Source organism: Camellia sinensis, chromosome 9, assembly GCF_055761805.1.
Source record: "Camellia sinensis isolate YWXY chromosome 9, ASM5576180v1, whole genome shotgun sequence".
In the NCBI taxonomy this organism is placed as follows: Eukaryota; Viridiplantae; Streptophyta; class Magnoliopsida; order Ericales; family Theaceae; genus Camellia; species Camellia sinensis.
Window position 1 is genome coordinate 190210966 of NC_138969.1, and position 25849 is coordinate 190236814.

At 37.0% G+C, this 25849-nt stretch overlaps 1 long non-coding RNA gene across 1 annotated transcript; it reads left to right on the top strand.

Moving 5' to 3' along the window:
• The first annotated feature begins 9402 nt into the window (after positions 1–9402).
• On the top strand, positions 9403–14246 carry LOC114303322 (uncharacterized). Its single transcript, XR_014341395.1, has 4 exons — positions 9403–9520; positions 13072–13153; positions 13235–13291; positions 14123–14246. It is a non-coding gene; the product is annotated as an uncharacterized LOC114303322 (long non-coding RNA).
• Positions 14247–25849: the final 11603 nt, after the last annotated feature.

Consider the following 25849-nt stretch of genomic DNA (forward strand, 5'->3'; position numbering starts at 1 on the left):
ACAGAAAATTGAAGCTATTGTAGATTGGCCCACACTAACAAATGTATCAGAAGTTCAAAGTTTTCTAGGACTTGCAGGCTATTATTGCAGATTTGTGAAAGATTTTTCCAAACTTGCTTTGCCACTTAATCAATTGACACAAAAAGCTACACCATTTGATTGGACTGATCAAAGGGAAAGAGTTTTCCAAGAGTTAATGACCAGGTTAGTAACTGCACCAATTTTGATTTTACTAATGTTACTGATGGGTTTCAGATTTACAGTGATGCCTCCTACAAAGGTTTGGGATGAGTATTGATGCAAAATGGGAAGGTAATTGCTTACGCCTCTCAGTAACTTCATCCTCATGAAAAGAATTACCCGACTCACAATCTTGAACTGGCAGCTGTGGCCCATTATCTGTACGGAGTAACTTGTAAGGTGTATACTGACCATAAAAGCTTGAAATATTTCTTCACCCAAAAAGAATTGAACATAAGACAGAGGAGATGGTTAGAGTTGATCAAAGACTATGACTTGCAGATTTTGTATCATCCAGGGAAAGCTAATACTATGGCAGATGCCTTAAGCCAAAAGTCAATTGGAAATTTGTCATGTTGACTCACCAATCAGAAAGAATTTGTATGCGACTTGGAAAGGAATGAGATTGATGTTGTATTACGAGAACAATGTGGGATCTTAGCTGCCATTTCTGCTCAACCTGTGATCATTGAAGAAATCAAAGAGAAGCAACTTGAAGATAAGTTCTTGAAAATGATTGTGGAAGAATTTGGTTCAAAATCGAGGCCAGGATTTGTGTTTGAGAATAATGTATTGAAGTTTCAGAATAAACTCTGTGTACCAGATTCTTCTAATTTGAGTTATGAGCGAAGATCACGATTCTAAATTTGCTATGCATCCGGGAAATACAAAGATGTATCATAACTTGAAACAAAATTTCTAGTGGCTAGGAATGAAAAAGTGTATTGCGGATTTTGTGGCTAGATGTTTGCACTGTCAACAAGTTAAAGCCGAACATCAACGACCCGCTAGGTTACTTCAGCCGCTTCTAATACCGGAATGAAAATGGGAGCATATTACTATGGATTTCATTGTTGGGCTACCTCGCTCTTCTCGAGGTATGGATTCTATTTGGGTTATTGTTGATTGTCTAACTAAAACTACTTACTTTTTACCGGTCAAATCTTTGTATAATGCGGATAAGTTGGCTAATTTGTATGTCAATGAGATTATGAAATTACATGGAGTTCCAGTGTCCATATTATCTGACAGAGATCTCAAGTTTACTTCGAGATTCTGGCAGAGTTTGCAACAAGCTTTGGGGACTGAGCTGAGATTAAGCAGTGCTTATTATCCATAGACAAATAGCCAATCTGAACGAACCATTCAAACATTGGAGGACATGTTACGGATGTGTGTGTTAGACCTTCAAGGCAATTGGGAGACTTACCTTCGTCTGGACGAATTTGTGTATAACAACAGCTATCATTCGAGCATTAGAATGGCTCCATATAAAGCTTTGTACGGTAGGAAATGTCGATTTGTTGGGCCGAACTAGGTGACATACCTTTATTGGGACCGGAGCTGGTACAAGAACAACTAAAAATGTGAAATTGATCTGACAAAGACTGAAAACCGCACAAAGTCGCCAGAAGAGCTATGTCGATGTTCGAAGAAGAGACAGAGAATATGAAGTCGGGGATCACGTATTTATCAAAGTGACTCCAATGAAAGCCAGACACGGTTTGGCATGAAAGGCAAATTGGTACCGAGATATGTTGGACCCTATGAAATCCTTGAGAAGATTAATTCAGTGACGTATCGAGTAGCTTTACCACTAGTCATGGAACATGTGCACAATGTTTTTCATGTCTCTATGCTTCGGGATTATTTGCGAGACCCATTACATGTGATTGAACCGACTCTTTTTCTTCTAAAAGATGATTATACATACGAGGAAATGCCAATGCAAATTATGCATCGCCGAATCAAAAGATTGAGAAACAAAGAAATTCCATTAGTGAAGGTTGATTGGCAGAATCACGGAGGAACCTATCCGACTTGGGAGACAAAATAAGATATGATGAAAAGATGCCCTGACTTATTTCCGTTGAATCCGGTATTCTTCCAAAATGAAGGTAATTCGAGTTTGGAGGACCAAACTCTTTAAGGGGCGAAGACTGTAACAATCGCAATTTGTGATTAGCTGGCTAACCATGATTAATTATGCTTAAGCATAAGTAATTAAGGTGATATTCTCAGGAAATTTCATGTGTTACATTATTTGTGCTCATATCTGTCTAATGTAGAAATATCTATTTGGATTTTTGTTTTGTTCTGTGAATTGAAGGTCTTGTCAGCATCCGATTCTGAAATTGACTTGGTTTATGTGTTATTTGAAATTTTTAGAATTTTATGGCAATTTCAATTGAAAATTGATTTGGATCAAAATAATTAGAATAAACTGATTGAATTAGTTAGAATTAAGCCTAGCTAATTAACCTTAATCATACTTAATTAGACTAACTAAATTATACCTATATAAGGCTCTAAATAAGCCTTGAGTTCATACATACATACTTTTGAGCTGAGATTTGGAGAGAAGGAAGCTAAGCTCAACATTTAGAGAGAGAGAGAGAGAGAGAGAGAGAGAGGAGAATTTGTGGAAGACTTGAAGATTTGAGCTAGGATTGCACTTGAATTTAACTCTAGGTATGGAAATCACACTCAATTCTTGAAGATAATCCATATAAGATATGAATTCACCTAGCTATGAGGTCACTTGCATGAGTTTAGAGGGTATATGCTAGGATCATCTTAGTTATGGAAGAATTTAGCACGATTGCATACATGCATGCATGAATCACCAATTTGAGTTTGAATTCCATGAAATTCTCTACATGCATGGAACCCTCAAACATTTATTTGAAGAGTTTCCTTGTTCCTACACTTTTCATACAATTTAGTCAAGTTTTACAAAGAGATTGAAGAGTTCCTCCCTTGCATGGTTTCAATTTCGCGGTTTAAACTAGATTTTTGGAATTTGGTTCATGATATTGAGCAATTGGTTCCAAATTAACTATGTTTTCATGTTTCATAAAGTTTTTCCATGTTTTTTTGCCTAAAACACGAGTTTGGAACCTTTGAATATCAACTTTGAAGTTCAAGCACAGTTCTGGAAATTCTAGAATTCACATTGTCCGCTCAAGCGAGGAAAGTATCGTTCGAGCATGAAAATTGAGCCCCCAGAAGTTTTACAAAATTTTATAGGTCGCTCGAGCAAGGATCACTTTTACTTAGTCTTCTACTCGAGCGACCGTCGAGCGGGAATTTCATGCAACCAGTACTTTTGCCTAGTTTCCAGATTGCTCGAGCGACGGAAGTTATGCTCGAGCGACCACCCTTATTTTTGAACCCTCGCTCGACCGAAGGAAATTGTGCTCGAACGGAGACATTGTTTTCAACAACTTTTGACTAACTCTTTTAAGTGCATATTTGCATCCTAATGCCACCCCAAGTGTCCTTAGGCACTATTTGGACTTACATAGTGATGAAAGAAGCTAGAAACATATAAAGAGAATTGAATTAAAATGAAACGGTGCTTCATTTGCGCTTTTGTTATGTGTTTTGTTTAGGTGGACATCCAAGGCTTAGTGGCAACACAAACCACTGTGAGTGATAACTTTGTAAAGTTATGTTTCACTTTAATTATTTTTTGATGATATGAAATGCTATGTTTTGTATGAATGAATGATCGTCCAAGTTTCTGAAATGTACTCGTGGCATCCATAGCATCATGTGATATTTTGTGTCCCTTTATGGGTCAATGAAATGCCCTTATGGCTACCCCAAATATGGGTCATTGGAAACGTCTCTATGCACAAGGGTCATTGGAATACCTTTTGACCGTCCGTTTAAGGGTCATCGAAACGCCTTCATGGCAGTCCCTTTGGGGGTCATCAGAAACGTCTCTATGCACATGAGTCATCGGAATGCCCTGTATGGCCGTCCCTTTATGGGTCATCAGATTTGTCAACGCTAACGAATGTGCCACGTACTATGATGAGAAATATACAAACTTTGAATACGAATGTCACTACGAACATGGATCTGTTTTGGTTTTGACGACTGAGCATGTATGAGACTCTGTTAGATATGGACATCATTCAGTAAAATCTTTACTATGTTATTATTCATTGGGCACTAGCTCACTGTTTGTTATTATGTACATAGATGAGCAAGCACATGACTAGGCCCAGAGTTGATGGCCTCAGATTTTGTTTTGTCTGCCAGCCATTGTGCCTCCAAGGAGGTTCCCTTTTGTGAGCAAGTCAAGTCTAAATGGCATATGTTTAAGACCTTGTCTTCTCTGAAATATGAACAAGTTTTCTGTTATGTGTTTATTGGACTAAGTCCCTTTTGCTACTTTTGTATTGGATGTGACGTAAGACCTGCCTTATGATGTCACGTATATTTGTAAATGGCTTAAAACTTCTATCTCATATATGTTTGCACAACTTAATGGACTATGTATATTTTGTATATTTGCTTCGGCAGCACCTAATTATATGTTATTCCGTTAAGAGGCCTTTGGTAATCCAAGGATTACTATCCGGTTACGACGCTAAACCTATACGGGCGGGCTTGGGTCGTGACACCTTTTGGACCCAAAACTTGAGAAAACACTCGTAAACGAACTTCATGATTTGAAAGTCATTTTGCAAAAAGTCCAAAAACAAGTGAACTCTTCCAAATTCTTCCAAAGTAAACTTTAAACTTATGAAAACATAACATGCATGCAATGACTTGAATACAAAGCTCTCAAAACAAGAATAGATGAAGCGTTTTCAAGTAGAATCGTAGTGAGCTCTTATAATATAGCAATGTTATGCTCTTGCATGTAAGAATATGTGAAACTGGAGCTCAAAAATCATGAATTATGCATGCAATGCATGGGTTGATCTTAATTCTTATTCTTAAGGTCAATTCTTGTTCTTAATCTCTAACTTCTCTTGAATTCAAGCACGAGTGAGTCAAACACAAGTTTAATGATTGAAAGTCTTACCTAAAGTTTCCAATTTCTTGAATTCCTAGTGAGTTCTTGCTTAATTCTTCAATTGCCCTTTAATTCCCTAGCAAAACCTCATTTCCCTCTTGAATTCAAGTCTCTCACTCTAAATTCTCCCTCTTTCACGTTTTTGAGGCTCAAGAGTGAAGGAACAACAGTGTAAAGTGTCTCAATTGTGCTAGAAGTGACCTTAAATAGGCTTCATTAGGGAGCTCTAATTAAGCTTGGATAAAGCTAAGTAATGGTAATTATTATATTCTAATTATTTCGTTCCAAATCGAATTTCAATTCAACCTACCATAAAATACTAAAAACTCCAAATAACACATAAACCAAGTCAATTTCACATTTTGTAGCCGATAAGGCCTTCAATTCGTAGAACAAATAGAAACATGAACAAATCTTTCTACGATAGACAGATAGAAACACAAATAATGCAACACACATGCACTTAATTCAAAATTTCTTTTTAATTACTTATTAGGCATCTTTAATCGTGGTTTAGCAGTTAATCATAGGTCGGGGTTGTTACATGGCCCATCTAGGATGGGCTTGGATGTATTCTATTTGCCGTTTTAGGTATATCCTTTTTCAGCTCGCACAATTGCCCCTCAAGCACTGGGTTAACTCATATGCCAAGTGGTCTGCGTGCTTGGCTCTAGCTGACCTGCCTTCATGCAGGTTTAAACTAATTATACTTCATGTCTACAAATTCGGGTGTGTGATGGACACGCTATCACCCCTAACATGATGGATGGGACCCAATGGGAAATATGTAAAGTTTTCCACCCCTTCACTCTCTCTTGGCTCTTTATTTATTACAATTTTGAAAATCTGCCTCCTCTACCCCTTCATTTCTGAAAATACTTCATTCTTCTACTCCTTCAGTTTTTATCACTTGATTGTAATTGTGGCATGCTCCATGTGTTTAGACATTCCTCGTTTTGATATCGTAAGTCTTCTGAACCCCTTTTTCATCTTACTTGTGCTTTTATTGAATTTTTGACTTTACTGTACCGCGGTACACCATTTTGCCTATAGTTTGTTCATCTTTCAACATCTCCATGGCAAACTACCCGAAAGCCTTGCTCAAGGTTGCTGCGTTTCGTTGCCATTATTCTATTCTCAACGACGTTCAAATAGAGCTCGTCACAGATACGGTGGTAGACATGGAGAGAACGAACACTAGTACCACAGTGTTTCTGTTGCTAGCCATTGTTGAAGGCAGAGTATGATTTTTCCTCCATTCATTTCTTCATACTGTTCTTCATTATTGGGGGTTGATTCCCTCACAACCAAATGTAAACTTTTACCGAATAATCATGGGCATCGTAGCACTCAACCATCGATTGTGATTAATTTGGGCATTCTTGCTATTCGGCTTTGCTACGCCATTACCAAATCATCTGGGCAGCTAGAATGATTCTTTCTTAGGGGCAAGGACACGGATCGCCAACTAGTGACCATGCTTGCCATCTCAGGAAATGTCATGGTTCTAGTTAGTGGAAATTGGGAATTCGATTTCCAGGAAAAAAGGGGAACCAAGTGGTCGAGTACTTCAATAATCGTTTTTAATTCTATTCGACGCTCAATGTGTTAACCACTTTTTTCCTTGGAAGTAATGATCTGAAGAAGGTTGTCATTTCAGAGGACGAAGCTGTTTTGGCCCAAGTCAAGACTACTCTTGAGTATACAAGCCCAGAGAATCTCGAAGGACAAGGCCGTGCTGTCCATATTCTTTTGAGATACGATATGTCCTACTCCACTTTTGCTGCTACCGACCTTATTCCTGTTCCTGAAAAAGAACAATAACTAACCGTATTGGTTTTCAAAATTTTTGTTAACTTTGGGGACGTAAAAGTCGTTGAAGTAGCGGATAGTGAGAACAGCGAAGAGAGCGCCGAAAAAGGTAGTCAGAGTGATGAACGAGTAGATCAAAGTGACGATAACGAAGACGTCGAGCAAGCATAGCGGGGCATCAACTTGGTTATCAAGATTGCCGAAAAGTGAAGAATCCAACCAACGGCATCAGGAATTAATGTCGTCTCCCGTTCGAGCTGATTTGGAAGGCGCTTAGGAAGAGGCTAATATATTTCTTGATTTAGACGATCTGCCTTGATCCAGAGCCAAAGACATGGCAAGTGAGTCCCTTTCACTTACCCAATTTACCAAGAGAAATGCCGAGAAGATAATGGCGAGAAAGAAGACGGGCACCGTAGGAGGTCGCTAAAAGATCCCCCCCACTAGCGGTGACCCATTCGGAGGAGATTACTGCTCATTCTATTCCTATGGAATCAGTACAACCAACTCTCGAACTTGCAATTGAAAAAACGGTGGCCGAATAAAGAATGTTAGAAGTGCACCGCCGAGTCGACTCAATCGGTCGAGCAACCGTTTGAGAAAAGACCAAGAGCTTCACCTGTCTTGGACCTGGCGACGCTGTTTATGATTTAGCCAAAGATAAAGGGATCGCTCGTCCCAACGGGCACGTCTGCGGTGAAGGAGCCTGTCGTTGCACTAAGTGTGGCTACAACCAACACTATTCCAATGGACAAGGCAGCATTTCGCGTCGAGCTGAATATTATCTCAATCGCCATGATTACGCAACTGTCTATTCTGGTGAGTTGATTTCAACAAATGTATAAGTTGATAGAACCTCATTGTTTTCTCAATATAAACCTTCTGTTTTACAGGTAGCTGAGCGGATTGTTGTAATCGGCTGTTACCATCATGATTCTGTTGAGTTGATCAATCAACTCAAAGTAGAAGTGGGTCCCGAGTAAGGTAAGGCGAAGTCGGCAACTGCCAAATTGGCCATAGCAATGGAAAGAGTTGAAGCCAAAGAGAATAAGGCCAATGAGAAGCATATAAGGGCTAACTTCAAAGAAGAAAAGACAAAATGCATCAACCTGTTTTGTTGTACTATCGAAGAAAGGTCAAATCTTTCTAATGCCGCTTTGAAAGAAACAAATGTGGACCTAGAAAAGTGCAGGGCCAAGCTACTAGCAGTGAAGAAGGCGACGAAAGAGGCACAGTCGGCGGCCTCCAAAGCCTTTGAAGATGGGGAGCTATCGGCTATGAGAAAGTACGCCGATGAGGCCCTGAAGTTTGAAAACCGTGCTTCAAACACAGCTGGCTCAAGGCGTTGGCAGCTACACATGTGACGCTCGACACACTACAAGAAATTGCACTTTTGGCAACTACTTTTGGCGACGACGTCAATTTTTCATAGCCAAAAGTATATTTTTGGCGACACAGTGATGAATTTCGTTGGTAAAAGTAGACTTTTACCTACGCAATTTACTATCGTCGCTAAAAAAGTATAACATCCTTTAAGCGCCAAAATTATTTGTTGGCGCCAAAATTTCAAAAGTTTTAGCTACGAGGCTTATTTTTTACCAACGCAATGAGTGTTGCTATTAGTGTGCTTACTTTTGGTGACGACAAGTTGGCGTGGGCAAAGAGTTAAACATTTAGCGACGATAACACTATTCGTTGGTAAAAGTTTTACTAGTGAAACAGGTGATTTATTGATTTGTGTTTTTATTATAACTTTTGAAAGAGTTTTAAATATTCTACTTATTGAATTGTAAAATCAAAGTGATCATTGAATTAGATTACAAAATAAACCCATCAAGGCCAAACATACTCTTAAGTTGAGATGACTAATTTGACTTAATTTAAACTTTTCTAAAGAATGTGGTTAGATTATCCATTTCAATATATTTGGTTTTACTTTTAGATTCTTTTCATTGTGGTTTTATGTTTGGTTTTATTTTCATAAATTAGTTTAAATTTGTTTTCCTAAAAAACTATAAAAAAAAAAAAAAAAATTGGGTGAAAAAATAAAAAATATCCTTATCATTTTTATATAATTTTATCTTTTAGGTCATACACAACAATAAAATTGATTTTTTACCAAAAACACATGGACGACCTACAAGACAGGGGTTCTCATCATAAGTAACATAGAAGAAACAAAGGAAGAAGAAAGAAAGTGAATTGGTTGGAAGGGGAAAGGGTTCTTCAAACCCTTGTTCTTCAAAGTTCTACTATCAATTGAATCGGTGGAGATTGAGAGGCAAACACGGCAGTCCTGAAGCCCTTTGGACGTTCTTCAAAGCCATACGCTATGTCAACCTATACAATACAGAGAGAGGATCTTGCTGTGAGAGGCAAATGGTACTCTCATCTTTTCGGCAGCAAGACTAATTCGACTGTAAGGCACTCATCTCATCTCTTCTCTCTTCTCTCTTCTCTCTTCTCTCTTCTCTCTTCTCTTCCTTGTTCCTAAAACCCTTGTTTCGGCTCTCTCTCGCTCTCGCTCTCACTCTCGCATTCGGTGTAGTTGGCGGTGTGATTGGAGTGGCTGTGGGTAATTTCACTCTACCTAAAACCCTAATCCTACAAAGAAAGAGAAAAGAATTTGAAGAACAATCAGAAAATCTGGAGGTATTCCTCTCTCAATTAATTATTTTTGAAACCCTCCCTCTCCTGAAACCCTATTTTCTCTCTCTGAAATCGTCCCTCTTGTAAAATCCTCTTCTCTCTAATTTTCCCCCCCTTTTCTCTGTGTAGGGTTCTCTCAGAATTCTGATTCCAATCTTTATTGGCTCTTACAGATTTGGTATTTTTACATTTGAAATGAGGCTTGCTAAAATTTTATTTTATTTTGTTTTTTCATATATTTCAGTTGACAAGTAATGAAATAATCGATGAATATTCTCAGGCATTGGGCTTTTTACATTGATTAGTGTAGTATTTTGGAGCCATACTTTTGCTTCTAGGGTGTAAAAAATGTCATATTGTTTTGGCATTAGATTTATAGATCTAATTATGTTCTTTGGATTTTGATGATGTTTGTAAAAATGCATTAAATTGTTAGCAATTTAAACAAAAGTATTTTGGAACTATGTTTTCATTGTGAAAACTCGTGATTGATTTAATTCATTTGCGCCGCTGTTTGTTTTCGATGAAAATAGTAACAGAAACAAAAAACCAAAATTTGAAATTTTTTTCAGTCTTCGTCCTGTCATGATAATGCAATTATTTTGGTTGAATTAAGGCAAAAGCTATATTCTTGTATTACATTTTCGTTTCGTTACAAATGTATTGTCGTTAATTTTTTTCTTGTTGCTGCGAACTTGAATGAATTTGAATTCAATTCTAAATGGCAACACTGAATTTTGTTCTGTTTGTGATCTATGTTAATTGAGAAAAATTAAACATATCTGAAAAATGTTACACAGCACTCTGATTGTGGATTTTTGAGCTTTCCTATTAGGTTGAAGTTATATTGGTTGATTATGTGTGTTCTCTCTTACTGTCATGGAATTCAATGTGCCATCTGTACTTTGGGAATGGTAGTTGCTCTTGGTCGTCTTTACCATGCAAATGGAGTTAAACTCTTTGTTCTTGATGCTCATTATCTCATATAATTTTTGGATTTCATTGGAACCTATCATATCGTATAAAACGTAGTTACAATTCCCGTAAAAGTATAAAACTTGGTTCCAAAATGGTATCTTTATGCCAGGTAGAATTGCAGTGGCAGTAATTGTGAGAGGGTTTGAAGGTTTCATATCTCGTTGACTGTTGTGGTTATCTTAGTGTTTGTAAATGATTATGAGTTGCCGAAGGTAGGGTAAGGTGGTTTACTTTGAAGAAGTGATATTGTAATACTGAAGTTCATTTGTGGTGTTGGGTTAGGGTAGTGCCTAAATGGTGGTGGTAATGATGGCTATTGTTGTGACAATACATTGTGGTTCTTGAGATGAAGGCATCAACAATGAACCACTTTTGTCACATTGACCACTTTTTACTGTCTAATTTACTGCAAAAATATTAGAAATTCTATATATATATATATTACTAAAACATTTATACGATATTGACATAAATTTTTAATATGGTTTTTGAATCACTAACAATACTCAATTTATTAGAATCATTTTTGCCTCTTTCCATAGAAAATTTATATGAGCATTTTTATGTTGTAATTCGCGATCTTTTCTTGAATTTCTAAATTCTAGGGTATATTTGGTTTCTATTTTAGTCAACCAACACTTCACCCCTCAAGAAATCCAGTTTCTTTTTCATCAAAAATTGAGTGTATATATATATATTTATCTATTAGTATGTGCACTTTTCTGCATAATATGAAGTGTATTGAGTGAGAGTTGTTTGAATCAGTGAGAGAAAAGTTGAAAGGTAAATTGGGATTTTTAGGATAGCGAGTGTGATTTTTTTTTAGTAGTTTGTAAAGCTTTATATATCTATGTATATATAAAGATATAATCAATTGTAATACAATGTGAGAATATTGATTTAGCAAAGAGGATCTATATATATATAAATCAAAACAAACAAATAACAAACGATTTTACTATTAAAAAAAAAAATTGGAAGGGGAAGCAACAAATTAGTTTTTATTTTGAGGCTTGTTTTCATTATGTTGCATTATTCTTGTTGAATGTTTGCTTTTGTGTTGTTTTTTTTAATTTTGTCTATGAATATGTGTCCTGTTATTCACGTCGAAAGAATTCAGACCTTAGTTATCACACAAAAATGAACATTAGTGTTTTTATCATAATATTCAGATGTACTAAATTTCAAAAATGAATATTAGAGTCTTTTTGTGTTCCTATGAATTTTGATGGGTCTACGAGAAGCTTCAACAACTCAAAGGACCATATGCATTCTAAGAGCTCCTCCGAGAAGCTCGTCAAGAGCACTTCCTTTGGTGAGAAACATACAATACCCATTTTGATTCTTGGTCCCTAGTATGCAATACTCATTGAGTTTTCATCTGGGTAACTGATAAATTTTGATATAGGGACTTGGGAGGATATGATTTATTTTTACCAGTTATTACCAGTACAGGTAGATTTATCTTTTATTTTTATTTTTTATGGTGGAGTGGCTTTAATTTGTTGTTTCACTAAGTCTATTCATTAAGCAACAAATTGGGATTTGATTTATGGTAAGAATAGAGGTATTGGCCAGTTTCTGCAAATGTAAGGTCCAATATGGATGTCAGTAATGGCTTTGGTAATAGGATGGACAAGGACGTATCTCAGATTTGTGCAGAGGTTTTACATACAAGCAGTTCATCTCCCCAAGAGCTTGGAGATTCATTTAGAAATAATGTGAGTGAAGATTCACCAATAACTTCTCACCTGTTAAGAGATGATTCTCTTCAAGAGACCATATCTCTAGGTCTTGGATTTCTTGTTTCAGATAGGGAACGAGGCCAGGGGGTGGAAGTGTACTTCAAGCTGATGTGGTGAGTATATCTTCTAGCATTTTGTCTAATAGTTCCACTGCAATAAGTAATCGTGAAGCAAGACAGAATAGTAGAGACTATTGTGGGATGCTTTTTCAAGACATAGTTCTAGAAGGCTTATTTTTTTTATATATTTTTTTTGAAAATTAGTTCTAGAAGGCTTATTGATTCCCAAACATTTGTTTTCTCGACTGATGATGATAATAATTATTGCGTTATGAAATTTTATGACAGTCACAGCTTTTGGTTAAAAGGAACCAAGGGCATTGAGCTTGTAATTTATTCTTTTTTGTATTACTATTTATTGTGGGTTTTATGGTTAGAGAGAAATGCAAGATTTTTTCAAGACAATTCAAAAGATATTGGGTAGTTTATGTGATAAAATCTGTTATTTGGCTTCTTTTTGGGTGTGTTAGTTTCAGCACCATTTAAAGGAGTTCCTTTGTTTTCTATTAGTAGTAATTGGAGGGCTGTGTGCCACATGTATCTTCATTGTTTTTTTTTTTTTTTTTTTTTCCATTGTTGTCTTTGGAGAATCTCCCTTATCCTTCTTTTTTGCTTTGGGCATTCTATCTGTTTTCTTTGTAATTAGTACGTCCTTTTTGTTGCTGAATGATAAAAAAAGAAATGTTTATTAATCTGTAGTATGTGTTTTTTTCTTGTTCTTGACGTTTTAATAGTTGACTTATCTTTATGTCATGATTAATTAATTGAATAGGTTGGAAGCTGCCGTGCTGGATCTGGTTGCAGATGATAGTGGTGGCATGCAGAAACAAAAATCTAGATTCCACTGGGATAAGGTATATCTTGTGGATGTTTATTTTTTTTGTTTTTCTTTCAAACTATCTCCTTTTAAATTGTGTGAATCTGTTTGCTGGCAGAGGAGTAAGAAGTACATCAAGTTAAACAATGGGGACCATGTGACAGCTAGTGGAAAGGTATTTTATCAAAGATCTTTGCAGTTTTACAAATATATAAAGCTTTTTTATTGTTATAATTGGTATATAGAAGAAATAGGTGTAGGGGAGATGATTTGCTTCTTGAAATTAGGTGTAAAGTGGTTTTCTTGTTGAACATATTTATTTGCAGTCTACTGAGTGTTAAAGATGTTCTATTTTTTGCTAAGAGTGTTGAATTGTTAAAGATTTGTGGAGTTTGCAGCTTCAAACTTCTTCCTATGACGGGATAATGTGGAGTTTTCTATTGGGGTTCACTATGGGCAGGTTCTATTAGACATTACCGAGTCCTTAGTGACTGTGAAATTGAATTTGAACCTTAGGAAAGAGTAGCTGTTCAAAAATTAGTCTTGATGTATTTACTTCATTGCTTGTGGATAACTCTTCATCTTCTTTTTCGTTCTTTATAATTTTGAATTCTATTGAAAATATTGGAATCATGCTTAACAATGGAAAGAATTGTTATTTGTGTTATTATAAAGTTAGTATTTTGAATTGTACCCCAGACACATGCACATATTTTTTTGAATGATATGCTGTCCATTTTCTAATATATCTTTACGATAAGAAACTGGTCTTATGAGATGACTCTCAAGTATATGAAATTACTTTTATTTGTTTGGCGTGTGATACATTGCTTTATGTTGCTTTAGTTGTGAATAGCATGTTGGATGCACCTTAATAAGTGATTTGATTTTATAGGGGGAAAAAGTGGTTTCGTTCTATCCATGGCTAGAACTAATTTTGCTTACTTGTCTTGGTGTGAAGGTTATTTGGGATTATTTACTCTTTTTGTCTTTCAATGGTGAGCAGATAAAGACAGAGGGTGGTGCAAAAGTAACAGCTAACAAAACTGGCATATACAAGATGTGAAAAGAGCGGTCACATAATAAAATATCCCTTAAAGGATCCAGTTATGAGGGCAATGCTGAAGAATGCAAAAGTTTTTCAGGTGAGTGCTTTAAAATCAGAAACTATTTGTATTCATTCGGGCTCTTGTTCTTTTGAATTTGGCTATTCTGTAATTTTGGAGTTAACACAACTGAGAGAAGTTGTAGGTGTTTGTATGTAAATTGCTGACAGACTGTTTATAGATTCTTCTGGGAGTGAGCAACTATAGGAAACATTTGGCCTTTTTTTTTTTAACTAAATGAAATATGTGTTTTGACTTGAAACTTTTGACTTATTTTGTGAAGATACACCTATTTTTGTAGAAATCTTGCAATTACTCTTGACTGAATTGTTGCATTTGGTGCAATAGATTGATCACTTGTTTCGAACAATGTAAATAAGAGCTAAGGGAATTTTATGGTTGACACATTGTGCAGAAAAGCTGTTAATCTGATCTGAGAAGTTTTTGTTGGATCAATTGTTAAGAGCCTTTTGCTTTATAGGAAAGACTACTTTACACATTAAGAAAAATATGCATATTTTATTTTTTGATTATGATTTATTATGATTGGCATGCAAAAGTTTGATTGTTGATTTTTAACTTGTGAGAGAGAATTAGATTTGGTTGTTGTTTTTCAAAGATCAAAACCCAACATGCATGAAAAATCTTACTATGTGGTTGTCCTCATATGGAGGTTTTTGAATTGAGTTGAGTGTACTGTAGGAGTCACATGCTCGTAGGCTTGGAAGCATTATTTTCAGAGTGAGTTTGAAGGAAGGATGGGGTTTTTTTTTGTTTTTTTGGTAAGAAGAGTGGTTAAATGATTAATTGTTAGTAATTGCTTTTTTGTGCCTAGCATAGGGTTCGACATCAAGGTTATTACTTGTACCACCATTGCTCACTGTTTATTCAAGTTTCCAAACTGGTTTTACTTGCTTTCATGTAGCATGCATTTGAGACCTCCTTGATTTTGTAGGTGATTATTTATTTGTTTATATAGAAGTTAGAGATTTTATAGAAGTTTGATTAAATCGACTATTTGTTTAGTGTTGGTAACTTAATTCTCATTTGTTCCTCTCTTTTGTGTCTATATACACACATATGTATGAATATTAACATTTTTGAGTTCTATGTTGATGTGTAATAATAATGCAATCTTTGAAGTGTTGATGATTATGATGGGTTCTCACTGGAGGACTTTGTTAAAATATGTTTACTGTATGTGTTCCATTTTCAAAGATCAAAGATAATGGGTACAAAGTTCTACCTGGCAACTATAAATGTAGTGTAGTTGCACTCCAATTCAACTCCTACATACTTATCACTCAATATCAAGGAACAATAAAATGACATTGATGCATTAGCGACCTCAAGAGCTTGATTTATGCCCAGGAGTAGGCATACAATGTTTTCTGTAAAAGAGAACAATTTAGAAATATGCTTGAAAGGAAAAATGCTGACTCTTCTTTTTGTAAAGGAATTATTGGATCTTCGTAGATGTACATAATTCTAGTTTCATGACAAAACTAGTGTATGTTTGTTGGCAGTGATGCTGAGATATAAAATAAAGGGGATTTGCCAATACTGAAATTTTAATCTTAGTGGAAAATTCAGCAGTAAATTTGGTTTGATTTTCTTTTGTTAAAATCTGCAAGTTCTTGCTTAGTTAAGTATACCGACACATTTATCTTGCAGGGAAGAAGTGCAGATTCATTGTCTCAGTATTTTGGGGATCCAGCTAGGTGCCCTTTTGAACAAGGTTTGGTTTTATTTTCCACATTTACGTACTTATTTTTCTGTTGCTGTCAAGTAAGGAAGTTCACTACATTTCTTTTCTATTTGATCTGCCACATTGATTATGTTAGAGATGTATCTGTATGTAGGTTAGATTAGATGATGGAAGTGAAAATGCTTACATTTCAAGGTAGCCCTTAACATGATCTTGCTCACATTATAGTAACATAATGTAAATAACGAAAGGATTTTTAAAGTGACCATAGTGTATAGCAAAACAGCCAATAGTAGACATAGAAGAGAGGAAGTATTACCAGTCTCAATAAATCTCCATGTTTTTTGTCCTCTGCTTCAATGACTATGTCCAGTATACCTCCAACCGTGTGACTGGTAATGCAGAAATAGCAGATTATATCATTTAGTATGTCTAAAACTGTATTATATGATTGTTAATCTACAAGGACAATACAGTAAGATTAATTTCCAAATGTGTGATGTATATTCATGGGATTTGAAGAGACAGTGTTCAGTGAATAAAGTAAGGTTACAGTATATTCTTAGTTTGGTACTCTTTACACTTGTTGGATTGACATAAAAACACAAATTTGGCACCTCGATTTACGAACTTTAGCTTTAAAGCATCATCATCATTATCATGACCTTGGCTTTCAGGTGGAAGTTACAGTAACATCCAATTTAGTTGGCGAACACGAACTAGAATTTGCATTAGGATTGCACGAGGACATGCCATTCTTTCAGGTGGACATACTACATATCGTTCATCGAGATATCAAAGCTAGCAATATTCTCCTTGACAAAGACTTGACACCTAAAATTTCAGATTTTGGTCTACCAAAACTTATCCCAGCCAACATGAGTCATGTCAGTACCCGTGTGGCAGGAACGACATAAGTTCTAACAATAATGCATCCATTTTTTTAATCCATCTAATCATAAAAGTTCATCTTCATTACGTTCTTAGAGAAATTACCAAAAACATACATTGCATTTGTACTCGAGATAGTGACTTGCACAAGATGGATTATTGGTTTGATATCAAATAATCCCCAATCATGTACATGATGTCTACAAAGAAATGGCAACTTAATTAGTCGTCTTTAAATCATGCTACTTTTTTGTTGTTGAATTGTCTAGATAGTAGATAGTTATTTTCTGTTGATTTTGTTGATGAAGGAGATTCATTGGTGGAATCTTTTGGGTAGAATTACGGATGGCAATTAAATCCGAACCCAATGGAAACCCACCCTGCCCCGCTATTATTAGAGAGGATTTCCCCGAATTCCCCCCCAATAATTAATTGTTTTTCTTCTCTCATTTTTCAGAGCACTGGTGGCTGATGGTTGTTGCTTGCTGGTCTGCTGCCGGTGTGCTGCTGCAGAATTTTGCTGGGCTGCTGCTGTTGCAATGTTGCTATGATGCAGGCTGCTACTAGATGCTAGTCTACTGTAAATTTGGGTTGTTAGTTTCATGTTTTCATCTTGTTATCTGCTGTTTTTACTATGGGTTTACAATTTGGATGTATTTGAGTATTTTAGTGAGTTTACCATTTCAGGTTTTATACACTGCTTCCAAAAGCATATTTTTCAACAGTGTTTTTTTGCCTACACATCAACTTTAGGTGATTTAATATCAATGTTATTAGTTTGTAATAATAGTGCCTGAGGGATGCCTCTTGTAAATATGTAAATCTTATAAAAAAATATAAATGATTTTCAATTTTTTTTGCCGCTACAAATTTGTCGTTACCAAAAAGTAAAGCTTTCTCGACGAACAACTTGTTGGTAAATGTGTAGCCAAAAGTTTATTTTTGCCCACTCATATTGTATTGCTAAAAGTGTATTTTTTGCCAATGCTAATTTGTCGTTGCCAAAAGTAAAGCTTTATCGACAACCAAATCATTGGCAAATGGAAACATTTACCGACGTAAATGTGTCGCTAAAAGTTACTTTTGCCCACTCATATTGTGTTGGTAGAAGTGTACTTTTTGCCAATGCCAATTTGTCATTGCCAAAAGTAAAGCTTTAGCGACAAACAAATCGTCGGCAAATGGCAACATTTACCGACGTAAATGTGTCGCCAAAAGTTTACTTTTGCCGACGCATAAGTTGTTGCTAAAAGTATATTTTTTGCCCATGTAAATTTGTGTCGCGAAAAGTACCACACAATCATCATATTTGAATGACTTTTACCAACACAAGGTAAATTGCCGACGATGGATGAAGGCTTTTATCGACGACTATGTTCGTCGCTAAAGACATTACTTTTACCAACGCAATGATAATTTCGTCGGCAAAAACTTTTGCTAACTCACTTTTGCCTACGGGTTGCCAACGTAGCTTTGTGTGTCGGCAAAACTCTTTGCCAACGAATTTTCCCTTTTAACAACATATTTTGTTACGTTGCGAAAAATGCAATTTCTTGTAGTGACATGCCGATTTCATTTGAGCAGGAAGAGGTGGAGTCGCTGTAGTCAGACTTAGATAAGTAGTTCTGAGGCCGAATATTTAGACTTGCTGTTTCAGTTGTAATGCACTGTTATGTTGATTTTTTATTTTTGTTTTGTTTTATTTATTTATTTATTTTTGAATCAATGTGCTAGGGTTGTTTTGATATGTAACAAACTCATGTATCAAGTCAGTTTATAAATCAAAACATTTTATTGTGCATCAAAATTGTCTTATTGAATGAGTTTAATTGAATTGTACTTATCATTTCTAAATTGATGCTCGTACAATCGACATAGTGTAATTATTGACGCAATTTGAACAATGTTGACTCGACATCGTTTTGTGACTTGGCAAATGGGGTACTGCATTAATTCGGCACATAATCGAGCTATCATTTCTCAAACGGGGTACACTGTGTTAATTCGGTACCTTGTTTGTGATTCACACAACTTATCTACCAAATAGATTCATATATCGTCCACTGCCCCAATTGAGAACGAGTGCATTGAGATCGGTACAATGATTCTTGCCGAGTTACAAGCGGGGCAATGTGTACGCCGATTAGATTCATATATCTACCCTACCCCAGTGAGAACGAAGGCAGACAGTAAGTCGATAATTGTGTTTTCATTTTTCAAGCGTGGTATCACATGCCGCACAGATTCATATAACTGTTTTTGCCCCGATTAGGAACAAATGCATTAAGATCGGCATAATGACTTCTATCGAATTATAGGCGAGACAATGTGTACGCCGAGTAGATTTATATATTTGCCCCTACCCCAATGGGAACGAAGGCAAACTGTAAGTCGAATAATAGAATGTGATTGGCAGTGTGTTCTCTAAGTCTGAGTGGAATCATATATTTGCCCATGCCTCGTTGGGAACGAAGGTAAACTGTAAGCCAAATAATAGAACTTGATCGGCGACATATTCTCTGAGTCTGAGTAGATCCATATATCTACCCCTACCCCAGTCAGGAACGAAAGAATAGTATGCCAAAAATGGACCGACCACGTATGGTATGTATCGGCAGCGCGCTAATGAATGAAGGGACGGAGCTTACGTGGAGTCATTTTGGTGGCATCGAGTGTAGTGTCTCTGTAGTGAATATAAAGCAGTATGTTGAGCCAACCTATAATTACTTTGGTTACTTTAAATAGATACAATCACATTCGACGAAGAGGAAGCAACACCAAACGCAGAAGAAACCCTTTCCGTCGTCGAAGCTCGCAAGATCGTATATGTTAGGAAGATTGTTCTTCAATAGCGGAGGAGAGAGCAAGAGTTAGGCAAAACTGTACGCAGAAATGAGTTAAGAAGCGCCTAACGATTTTGTTCGCAAGGGAATCGTGGGACCGAAGGAGCAGAACATGCGTCGATCACCCAGGCAGCAAAGTAGATCTCCCAAAAGGGATGATCAAAGCATATCTCCCAGAAGTGGGGTCTAGAAAAAAGGAAATATTATAACTGTTAGTGCCTAGAACCCAGTTCGGAATGAGCTGAGTAGACCACCACTTCCATTGAGTTTCTCTATTTTTATAGGGAACAAACCTATGATCGAGGGCGATTCAATTATCCACGATCCGAATGTGGCAGTGGAATTTACACAGCAAATCTTCCCCCCTGAAGTGCACCCATCAATGACCAATCGAGGCTGCTATGAGGTTTTTAAAGAGGGAATCCATAAGGCTATTAAAGGACTGTATAGTTCATATGAAGTCAGCATGCGCCTTCACACCACCCAGAAGGAAATTGATTATAAAGATGGGCAGATCTGAAGTTTAGAGCATCGACTTGAGGAAGCCCAGGAGAGGGCAGATAACGAGGCTCAAAAAGCCAGAGTGATAGAGCTCAAGACAGCGGAGGCAACATCAAAAGACACAATTACACATCATCTCATAGATCATGCGATAGTTGATCGTGATATTGCTAGCATTTTTGTAAGAGAGGCCATAGAGACCCGAGCTTATAGCAGGGGATTCTTTGAAGGAAGAAAGATTGGCATTGACAAGACTATGGAGAAGCTGGGCGACGACGTTTGCTGATGTGAAAACTATGGATTCAAGCACTAATGGATAAAAGCACTTCCAACAGTAAGTGTGGATTATGCACTGCTATTATACCAGAGTTGCATAATGCCATTTACGAAGCTGAGAAAACGGATGATGAGGAGGAGGCCACTAACCCTAAGAAAAGCTAATTAGCGTAGTAAACACCGGTTTGATTCGTGGGTTCCCCAATAAGTAGGACGTCAATCTGCCTTACGATAAATGTACCTGTAATGTAATTTGAAATTATAATGATGTTTAATAAAATTCAATTACGTTTGTTTGCATTCGAAAGACTAATTATGTCTCGAAATTACATACTGTAATTAACAATGATATTTTATAGGATGCTCCGAATTCAGAGGCTTAAGTAATGGCCTTTCGTGCCGAGCACGAAGAGCGCTCTGAATTTGGAGGCTTAAGTGATGGCACTTCGTGCCGAGCACCACAAATAAATCTCCCTCTGAATTCGGAAGCTGAATAAAAGTAAGGCAATCAAATTTAAATAAATAATGAAGTAAAATAACATCTTGTATCATCGATTGATTGTACGTATACAAGGTAGTAATATACACAAAAGTCGACAAACATTACTATGAGGGTTAAAGAAATTAACATAACCATCAATACTAAAATTTGCGGAGATGAGTAGAATTTGAAGGGCGGGTTGCAGTTCATGTCTGAGAGTCAATACGTCTCTGCCCCGACAATGGAATCGATCTAGTATGGGCTGTCCCAATTCGGGCCGAGTTTACTGTCCGCAGGATTCTTAGTAGCGTGTAGTACTTTTTTAAGGACCAACTCTCCAGGAGTATACCAGCATAGATGCACTCATTGATTGTTTACCTTAGCAAGTTACTACTAATATCATGCCATAGTCACAAGGGCCCGATCTCGATGTTCTTCAATTAAATCCATATCCAAGGCTAACATCATATGATTTCGGCGTGTATCAAAAGCCCTCGATCTAAGGGTTGGTAAGCCAATCTCTAGAGGGATGATAGCTTCATTGCCAAAACACAAGGCAAATGATGTCTCCCCCATAGATCGTCTTGGCGTAGTGCGATGGACCCAGAATACACTCGACAATTCCTCAGCCCACTTGTCCTTGGCCTTTTCCAAACCTTTTTTGATGTCGTCCAGGACTACTTTACTAGAAGCCTTTACCTAGCTGTTACTCTACAGATAAGTTGGTGATGAAAAATAGGGTCGAATGCTATACATGTCGCACCACTCGTGGTAAATGTTGCAATCAAACTAAGTGTTGTTATCTAAAATAAGCACCCTAGGGATGCTGAGTGCTGTCAATGGTTCTGTTTCAACACACTTTGTGAAATAGTCAGTAGCCACAGTTAAGAACCACTTATTGCCTGGAGCTTTTGGCAGTGGCCCAACTATGTCCAATCCCTATTGAGCAAAAGGCCAAGGGCTAGTCACGGAGTTCAGTTCTTCGGTGGGCAAGTGTGTTAATGGAGAGAACTTCTGGCACTGTTCGCATTTCTTAACATAATGTTCAATGTCGGTATGCATAGTCGGCCACCAATACCCTTGGGTAATGGCTTGGTAAGCCAATGATCAACCTCTTGAGTGAGCGCTACAACTGCCTTTATGTATCTCAGCCAAAAAATCCTCAATCTTATCCAGATGAACACATTCCAAGTAAAGCCTAGAGAGAGGTTTTTTTTTATTATAAAGTTTTCCTTGAAGATCCAAATAATACCTCAAAGCCTTATTCCGCAGCCTGTGAGCTTCCTTCTTATCCTCTGGCAATTGTTTCGAAGCAAGAAATGCAGTAATGAGATCTATCAATCTCGGCCCCCTTTGGATGGTGTTCACGACGGGATATTTGGGGATACTAATACTCGGCTTCAGAATGAAGCCCATTTCAATAGTGCGCTTAACTTCTGTGTTCACAACCAAAACTAAACAGGTGAGAGCATCGACTTGTTTTGATCACGAGTAATCTAATTTACTTCATGGCTATCAAATTTCATGAGTAAGGAGTTGGCTATCTTCATATAGGTTCTCATGTGATCATTTTTAGCTGCATATTCACCCTTTAATTGGTTTATGACCAGTTTGGAGTCACAAAAGGTTTGCAACCGTCTATCTCCTATTTGAAGCGAGATTTTAAGGCTGACCAATAGGGCTTCGTAGTTGGCCTTGTTGTTTGAGGCGTCAAAGCCGAGTTTAACCAATTGTTCTATCACTGCTCCTTCGGGGGTCATAATAACTACTCCTGCCCCATTACCGCGCTAGTTGGATGACCTGTCATAATACAACTGCTAGATATCCCCGACATATATTCTATATTTCGGCTGTGATTGGGGGGCCGGCGGGTCTTGAAGGTTTAACTCAGCATTTGAAGTAGGCGTAGTAAACTTGACAACAAAGTCGGACAAGACTTTCCCCTTGACAGCCGTCCTTTGTGAAAACTAGAGGTTGTGTTGTTCAAGTTCCAACATCCATTTGGAAACTTGTCTCGATGATTCTGCTTGGCAAAGGACTGAACGAAGGGGGTGATTCGTTAACACCTTAATGGTATAGACTTGAAAGTAGTGCATCAATTTTCTGGCAGCCACTACAAGAGCTAGAATTAACTTCTCTAAGGGTAAATATCGGGTTTTGACGTCTACCATTTCCTTGCTAACATAAAAGATGGGCTTCTGCTTGCCGAGTTCCTCCTTAAGCAAGGCGGCGCTTACTGCCTGTTCGGATATCGCGAGATATAAGATAAGCATGTCGCCTGGCGAGGGGGTAGCCAAAAGTAGGACGGAACTAAGATAGGTTTTTAACTCTTCCAAAGCAGTTTGGCATTCTAGAGTCCATTTAAATAATTTGCCCTGCCGAAGTGTTTGAAAGAACGGTCTGCACCGATCTGAGAACCGGTTGATAAATTTGTTAAGTACTGCAGCCATACCTATTAACTTCTGAACATTTTTGGCTGACCCTGGTAAGTCGAGTTCCAAGATAGCCTTGATTTGTTTAAGATTAGTTCGATTCCACGATGATTTACAATATAGCCGAGAAATTTACCTGATCTAGTGCCAAATGCACATTTGGAGGCGTTGAGCTTCATTTGAATTTCCAAAGAATATTAAAAGTTGTGGTAAGATCGGCTAAGTGTGCACCCTTTTCTTTGGACTTCACCACCATGTCATCGATGTAGACTTCCATGGTTCTGCCGATTTGAACTTTGAACATGGCAGTGACCAATGTTTAATACATTGCCCCAAAATTTTTCAGTCCAAAGGTATCACGACCCAAACTCACCCCTATAGGTTTAGTGTCGTAACCAGCCAGTAATCTTTGGATCACCAAAGGCCTCTATACAGAATAATATGTCATTAAGGGGCTAGCGAAAGCAGATAGCTAAAATATACTTAGTCTAATGAGCTGTGCAGATGTACCTGAGAAATAAGTTAAAACTCTTCATACATACATGTGACGTCATAATTATAGTAGTCATATGTCACCAAAATCCACATATACAGAACTTACAAAGCACGTTTAGACAAAACATACGAAAAGACAAAAGTCTCAAAAACTTGTTTCACATAAACTTCATCAGGTCTCAAAAGGAACCTCCTCAGGAGGCACAAAGGCTGGCTGACAAAACCAAAACTCTAGGTAGTTCTCACTGAGCCTGGTCACGTGCCTGATCACCTATATACATAAATAATATGGTGAGCTGGACCCCAGTGAATAATAACAGAATAAGGGGTTTTAATGAATGATGTCCATTATAAAGTTAAAAACCATAGTTCATATCAGAAACAAAGTCATATTCATATTCTTGTTCAAAAATCAGTAGTTATAACAGAAATGGAATCTGAATCATATTCATAATCAGAATTTACAGTTAATCCTGCGTGGTACATCCATTAGCACTAATAGAAATAGTTGACCCATAAAGGGACAGCCACAAAGGCATACAGTTGCCTCACGTGCACGGAGACAATATAGTTGGCTCTTGAGACGTATAGTTGGCCCATAAATGGGACGTATACAAAAGGATCCATAACAGTTGGCTCATAAGACGTACAGTTGGCCCATAGTTGGGACATAACAAAACAGACAACAGATGTTATATGAAGCTAGTGATGCCACGAGTACATTTCAAAAACATTGGACAACGATTTATTCATACAAAAAATAATATTTCAAAAAACATATCATCTTATATCATTTAGAAAATACTTATAAATTGAACATAGCTTTACAAAGTTATTACACACATATGGCTCCAATTGCAGAACAAATTAAGCAGACAGATTAGATAGCTTATGGCGCGTGACCTACAAACAAACACATACCATATACACATTGAAACACACAATTCATTTAATTCATTGTGTTTCATTCTTAGTGTGTTTCTAAGTCCTATCCTCATTATTATATCTTAATTAGGGTTTAAGAATACCTAAGATGCAATGAGGATGCCAAAATGCACTTGAAAACACTTAGTCAAATTTCTAAAAATAGGTTCTTCGCTCGAGCATAGCTTCCTTCCCCCGAACAGGGGTTCAAAATAAAGGGTGGTCGCTCGAGCACAACTTCGGTCGCTCGAGTGGTCTGTAAACTTTGCAATTTGACTAAGTGTGAATTTTCCACTCGACGGTCGTTCGAGCGTGATACTGAGGTCTTCACTCGAGCAGAACTCTGGTCGCTCGAGCGGTCTACAAAATGTGTAAACTTCGCAAGAGCCCTAGGTTGTCTCTTCCAATTCTCAAGTCTTTAGCTAGATTCCAAGTCAATTCCCTTTAAATCCTCTTCTCCCAGTGTTGATCTCCAATTCTCTCCTTCTTTTTCTACATTTTGAGCTCAAAGATGAGGAAAAGAAAGTGTATCTAATGATCCTAAGTCAACAAGTTGCCTTATATAGGCTTGGCATAATTAATTTTAATCAAACTAAACTTAAGCTAATCAAATTGACATTAATTAATCTAATTTAATTCGTTCCAAATCGAATTTCAATTAAACCTACCATAATTTTCTAAAAATTCTAAATAAGATATATACTATGTCAATTTCATGTTCGGATGCCGATAAGTCCTTTAATTCGTAGAATAAAATAGAAAGGCAAATAGATATTCCTACAACAGACAGATATAAGCATAAATAATGCAATACATATGTAATTAATCAAGAATTTCATCTTCATTACTTATTAGGCATATTTAATTATGGTTTATTAGCTAATCATAGGTCGGGGTTGTTACAGTATTTGATTTCACACTTCTGCTCAAGCGACCAAAAGTTGGCTTGAGAGTAAAATGCATACTCCTAGAAGTTTACACATTTTGCAGACTACTCGAGCGACTAGAGTTGCGCTTGAGCAAAAACCTCACTCTCATGTTCGAGCGACCATTGAGCTGCCGTCGAGTGGAAAATT